Source organism: Chrysochloris asiatica, unplaced genomic scaffold, assembly GCF_000296735.1.
Source record: "Chrysochloris asiatica unplaced genomic scaffold, ChrAsi1.0 scaffold00139, whole genome shotgun sequence".
NCBI classification, from domain to species: Eukaryota; Metazoa; Chordata; class Mammalia; order Afrosoricida; family Chrysochloridae; genus Chrysochloris; species Chrysochloris asiatica.
Genome location: NW_006408657.1, coordinates 2,610,110 through 2,616,109, shown reverse-complemented (window position 1 = coordinate 2,616,109; position 6,000 = coordinate 2,610,110). Strand labels below are relative to the sequence as shown.

The 6,000-nt window shown below is 37.5% G+C and overlaps 1 protein-coding gene across 2 annotated transcripts in view; it reads left to right on the top strand.

Moving 5' to 3' along the window:
- Nucleotides 1–6,000, top strand: part of LOC102838260 (dystrophin-like) — a 3,237,302-nt gene that overhangs the window by 1,252,963 nt on the left and 1,978,339 nt on the right. The gene's annotated exons all lie outside the window — the stretch shown is intronic.

Genomic DNA, 6,000 nt, shown 5'->3' with positions numbered 1-6,000 from the left:
TATCACATAATTTACAATAAAACATTAAAAAAAAAAAAAAAAACAGAAGAAGAAGCAGCCTATTTCAATGGGTAAGTTCTGGAGCCCCTTTTAGGTATCCCAATCTGTTATCGGCTGGAAGAGAGGCTTATGGACTTTCTGTAATTATATTTTCCGATATTCCTTTTTATCCCCTCAGGTGTCTGTTTTACAATAGTAGGCAATGGAAAGCAATACCATAAGTCAAGTATCGTAACATTATTTCCCCTCTTTTACTCATAGAGATTATGTCTTGAACCCTGTATCACAGAGCCCTGTTGTTCCAAGGTTGTGCATACATCATAATTTATTTCTGTTTCATTTAGCCCATGCAAACCTACCTAAGTGTTCTCTTATCTACCTGGTACCATTCCCCCTCCCCCTTCTTGTGTATTGCCCTCTCCTTCCTTTTTTTGAATTGCACACCCTAACACCTGAACTATGTTGTATCTATCCCTAATCTGTGCTTTATCACCCTCTTCCTTCCACCCCAGCAAAAATATATATGACTTTTTTTCTATTTAATTTAGTATTGTATCTTTTCTTAAGTTTCTACAATAATGGTTGTGTGCAATATTTTTCCTTTTGTGACTGACTAATATCACTCAGCCTAATGTCCTCAAAGTTCACCAATATTATACAGTAGCTTGCAGCTTCCTTGTTATTCTTCAAGGCAGCATAATATCCCATTGTGTGTATGGATCAAAGTTTGTTTATACATTCATCCATTGATGGACACTTAGGCTGCCTCCATCTTTTTGCTATAGTGAATAGTGCTGTGATAAATATTGGTGTGCATATATCTACTCATGTTCTGGCTCATATTTCTTGTTTATATAAACTAAGTAGAGGAATTGCTGGTTCATACTGTATTTCTGTTCCACAATCTGTCCCCTGGACTTGTTTTGGCTTTTCCACATTCTGTTTCCACAGATGTAGTCATTTTGATTTCTCTGTATTCCATCTGGTGAGGCCCATGTATCTCTTATGCTGTTTAAAAAAGGTATTTGAAATAAACAAATCATTGGTTTTGCAGAATTCTATCATGCGATCTGCAGCATCATTTCTATCACAAGGCCATAATTTCAAAGTACTGATCCTTCATGTTTGTCTCCAACCTTTGCATTCCAATCACCAGTAAAGATCAATACATCTTAATCGCATGTTTGATCAATTTCAGATCGAAGAAGTTGGTAGAATTCATCTATTTCATTCTCAATGGCTTTAGTGATCAGTGTGTAAATTTGAATAATGGTGATATTCACCGGTCTTCCCTGTAGGCACATGGATATTATCCTATCACAGACAATATTGTACCTAATGACAGATCTTGATATGTTCTTTTTGATGATGAGTGAAACAACATTCCTCATCAATTCATTTCCGACATAGAAAACCATGTGGTTGTCAGATATAAAATGGCCAATTCCAGTCCTTTTAAGCTCACTAAATCCTAAGATATCGATGTTTATGCGTTCTATTACATTTTTGACAATTTCCAATTTTCCTAGCTTAATACTTTGTACATACCATGTTCTGATTATTAAAGAATGTTTACAGTGGTTTCTCTTCATTTTGAATTGTACCCCATCAGCAAATGAAGGTCCTGAGGCCTTTACTCCCAAAGGCTTAACTCCATTCCGATCTCCATGGTCAACGCATGAGGAGGCAGCTCTTCCCCAGTCACATTTTAAGTGTCTTCCAACCTGAGTGACTCATTTTCTGGTACTATATCTGACAATGTTTCTCTGCTATTCATAAGGTTTTCAGTGAGTAATTATTTAGAAATCATTCTCTCTTTCCTAGTCTGTCTGTCTTTTTCTGGAATCTCATCTGAAACCTCTCCACAGTGGGTGACCCTGCCGGTATATCAAATACCTGTGGCATAGCTTTCAGAATCAAAGGTACTAACAAGCCACCACAGTATGACAAACTGAAAGATGGTGATTTAGAAGAGGACTTGCCATGAGGAATATCACTGCTTACATCAGATGGATCTTGGCTGAAAGCAGAGAATACCAGAAATATGTTTACCTGTTCTTTAGTGACTGAACAAAGGCCTCTGATTGTGTAGATCATGACAAGCTATGAACAGCATTGCAAAGTTTGAGTATTACAGAACACTTAATTCTGCTCATGAGGAACCTGTACATAGACCAAGAGGCAGTTGTTTGAACATAACATGGAGACACTTAAATGTTTAAAATTAGGCAAGGTGTGTGACAGAATTGTATTCTTTCATCATTCTTATTGAATCTGTATGTTGAGCAAATAGTCTGATAAGCTGGGTTATATGAACAAAAACGTGGTATCAGGATTAGAGGAAAACTCATTAACAACCTGAGATATGCAGATGATACAACTTTCTTTGCTGAAAGTGAAGAAGAGTTAAAATACTTACTGATGATTACATCTCAATATAAACAAAACAAAAATCCTCACCACTGAACCAATAAATAACATTCTTATCAATGGAGAAAAGATTGAAGTTGTCAAAGACTTCATTTTTCTTGGATCAATCATCAACACTTATGGAAGCAGCAGCCAGGAAATCAAACGACATATTGCATTAGGCAAATCGGCTGTAAAAGACCTTTTTTAAGTGTTGAAGAGTAAAGATGTCAGCTTGAGGACTAAGGTATGCTTGACACAAGTCATGGTGTTTTCAACAACTTCTGTAGGAGAATTGATGCATTTGAGTTATTGTTTTGGAGGAGAATATTGACAGCGCCATGGCCTGCCAAAAGAACCTACAGATCTGTGTTGGAAGAAGTGCAGTCAGCATGCTTCTTGAGGTCCAGGGTGGCCAGATGTCGTCTTTCATACTTCGTACATATTGTTAGAAGGGACCAGTCTCTGGAGAAGGATATCATGTTTTGTAAGGTGAAGGGTCAGAAAAGAAGAGGAAGGCTTCCAGCCTGATGGATTGACAAAGTGGCAGCATCAATGGGCCCAACTGTGGCAACAGATGTGATGTTAACCCAGGACTCTGCAGTGTTTCATTCTGTTGTGCACAGGGTCGCTATGAGTCGGTACTAACTTGATGGTATCTAACAACAACAACAAATGGTTTTCTATTTCCAGCTTGCTGAGGAAGTCCCATACCATTTTACAGGGAGGTTGGACCAGTTTACATTTCCACCATTGATGCAGGAGTGTTTTAATCTCTCCACATCCTCTCTATCATTTATTGTTCTCTGATTTTTTGAACTTCTAAGTTATTGCTGGTGTGAATTGATATCTCATTGTTGCTTTGACTTGCATCTCTCTAATGGCTAATGTTTGTTATGTTTGTTGGCTGTCCAAATGTCTTCCTTTGTGAAATGTCTGTTTATTTCCTGTGCTCATTTTTTAAAATTGGGTTATTTGTCTTTGTCTTGTAGAGGTGTTGTAGTTTCCTATAGATTTTAGAAATTATTCCCTTATCTCATATATATATCACTGCCAAGTTTTTTTTCCCATTCTGTGGGCTCCCTTTTTACTCTTTTGGTGAAATATTTTGATACACATATGCTTCTTATTTTTCGTATGCCTCAATCATCTATTTTGTTTTCTTTTTGTTAATGCATTCTTGCATTGTTTGGTAGTCTATGTGTGCTGTGTATCCCTACTTTTTCACTGATGACTTATACAATTCTGGGATTCACATTTAGGTCTGTAGTCCACATTGCGTAGGTTTTAGTTTATGGTGTGAGACACAAGTCTTGTTTCAATATTTTGCATATCAATTTCCAGTTCTGCCAGCACCTTTTGTTGAAGAGACTGTCTCCACCCCATTCAATATACTTTGACCCTTTGCTAAAGATCAGTTGGCTGTATAATCGATGGGTTGATTTCTGGATTCTCAACTCTGCTCCTTTGATCTAAGTATCTTTCCTTGTACCAGAACCAGGCTGTTTTGACCATTGTAGCCATGTAGTAAATTTTGAAATCAGCGAGTTAGAAGCCTCCAACTTTGTTCTTGTTTTTAAACATTTATTTGCTTCCTGGCGTGTGATGGTTACAGTTTTAACTTTTTCTTTATTAGCCTTTGAGGGTGTTTCCATTCCATACTCTTCCATTTACTCTCAGACTCATAGTAATGAGTCCATGTCTTGTCTCCGGATTTTTTTTTTTTTTTTGAAGAAACTTTTCATTCCTTCAAGTATCGATCTAAATTCTGTTTGCCTATGTCCAAGAGTTTCTGTTTCTGCTTCTTTGAGTTCGTTCCGTATCCATCTGTCATAAACTTTTCCAATCCAAGTGTGTTGTGGATGATTTCATAGGCAGAGACCACGGCTAATTTGCCAGTGATTTGTCACATAATCTATTGTCACTCAACTATTCAACAGAATCATTTCCTGTGCATGCTCAATATTGTCTCCAGTCGTGAACGGTGACAGACTTTTTTTTTTAATAACTGGAGTGTAGATATGTTCCTTTATTCATTATTGTATTTCTGAATAAATAATTCAAAATTTTTGTTTTTAAAGTGAAAATCATATATCTATACTGTATAAATACAGTAGATCCTGGACATGTGTGACTTTTAAAATTTAAATTTTATTAATTATTAGAAATAATTTTTATCAGCCGCACTGGCCATGTGTCAAATGCTACTCAATACTAACATGTGGTTGGTGGATACTGTATTATACAATGCAGACATTGAACTTTTTCACCCATGTATCTAGTATATATCTATTATGCCTTCTCATCTGTACTCTGACATCAACCTGGGAATGCTTGCTTAAAACCTTGAGTTCTTTTTGTTGTTATGTGTCAGCATAAGAACCCTGTATAGGTTTTCTGAGAAACAGTAGAAGATTTGGATTCCCAACCTTGTAGTTAGCAGTCCAGTGTTTATTCTCCAGTGTTACACCTGGAATCTTGTAGATCTAGTAAAAGTTTGGAAATATCTGATGTTGAATAGGCACTTGCCACAAATTGAAGCTTCTTTATAATGATTGTTCTTGCTATATTTCAATTGTATTACAACATGTTTTTTCTGTGGCTAAGACTTAGAACATAATTATATTTATGTGTTTTAGAATATATGACATATATTGTTATGTTCTTGTTAAGTGCCTTTGAGTTGGTTCTGACTCATAGTGACCCTGTATATTGTTTCTAATCTTGTGGGAGCGGAAAGTCTTGCTTTTCTCCCACAGAGCTACTGGCAGACTCGAACTGCAGACCTTATGGGTCACAGGACAGTACTTTTCTTATTGAGCCACCGCACTCTCAATGTTGTTATAGCCACATTTTATTAATGACTAAATTAGAGAGTTACCACACTTTTTTATAATGGATGACCCTGTAGAGACATTATGAGCTAAGCTCAAATGTATCTAATGATGGTGGTGGTGTTGGTGTGCCGTGGAGTGTGTTCCAACTCATAGTCACCCTGTACATGGTTTCCAAGGCTGTAAATCTTCATGGGAGCAGAAAGCCTCATCTTTCTCCCCCGGAACAGCTGGTGGTTTCCAGCTGCTTACCTTGAGGTTCAAAGCCAGATTCATAACCACTACACTACCAGATCACCTTTGTATCTAATGATGTAGTTGTTGTTAAGTGCTGTCGAGTCAGTTCCGACCCATGTGACCCTGTATAGGGTTTCCAAGGAGCACCTGGTGAGCTTGAACTGACAACCTTTCAGTTCAAATGGCTTTGCAGTCTGGCGCATTAACCCACAGCGCCACACCAGTATCTTATTTGTTGTTGTTGTTGTTATGTGCCATTGAGTCGGTTCCGACCCATAGCGACCCTGTATAGGGTTTCCGAGGGTGTAAATCTTTACGGGAGTAGAAAGCCTCATCTTTCTCCCATGGAGCAGCTGGTAGTTTCGAACTGCTGACCTTAAGGTTCGCAGCCCGATTCGTAACCACTACGCTACCAGAGCTCCTTGATAGCTCTTGTTAATTCACATAATTTTTCTGATTGTTGTTCAAGAGTTAACTGGTCAGATGATATGAACAAAAGAATTTAGAAAGTTTTTTGAAA